This window comes from Magallana gigas, chromosome 2 (assembly GCF_963853765.1).
Source record: "Magallana gigas chromosome 2, xbMagGiga1.1, whole genome shotgun sequence".
In the NCBI taxonomy this organism is placed as follows: Eukaryota; Metazoa; Mollusca; class Bivalvia; order Ostreida; family Ostreidae; genus Magallana; species Magallana gigas.
The window spans coordinates 28,736,174-28,736,820 of record NC_088854.1 but is presented as its reverse complement, the minus strand read 5'-3'; positions in this window follow the sequence as shown (position 1 = coordinate 28,736,820).

The following is a 647-nucleotide window of genomic DNA, read 5'->3' as shown; positions in this document are numbered from 1 at the left end:
AATAAAATTGACCTGCTTTTTGAAAAGTAGGTCAGCCGATAGCTAAATAAAACGTTTGAAGAAATAATTTCGATCTGTAGACTCTAATTTATTAGTCCACAAAACTCCGTTTTTCTCTTAACTTTTACTTCGTCTTGTTTTAATATGATTGCAATCAAAGAAAGATAACTGTTGCTTGTGGAATATCAATGCACGATTATCTTTCCTAGCACCCCCCCCCCCCAAACAAAATAAAAAAAAATAAAAAATAAAAGTAAGAAATCATGCGACACCTCCATATTATGACGTACTTTTTTTGACTTAGGCCCTTATCTGTAAACCACGAGTTTGAAACCAATTGGGCGTTTGCAATTTTTACTTTTTATAATGAATATTATTTTATGTGTACAATTATAAAATTTCTGAACGGAGTGACATTTTATTTATAGTATTTAAAATCAAAATTGAAAGAATCTTGAAAGCAGTGAAACCAAACGAAGAATTAATACCACACAGAAATCATGTATAGAGTAGGTAAAAAATAGAGAAAAAAAGTTGAACTGATTCTTCAAAAAATTGTGTATTAAGCAGACTTTATTCAAAATGTATTTTGATTTTATCTATCCATACTTGATTATAAGATTAAAGTCGAACGAAAAAACCAACGT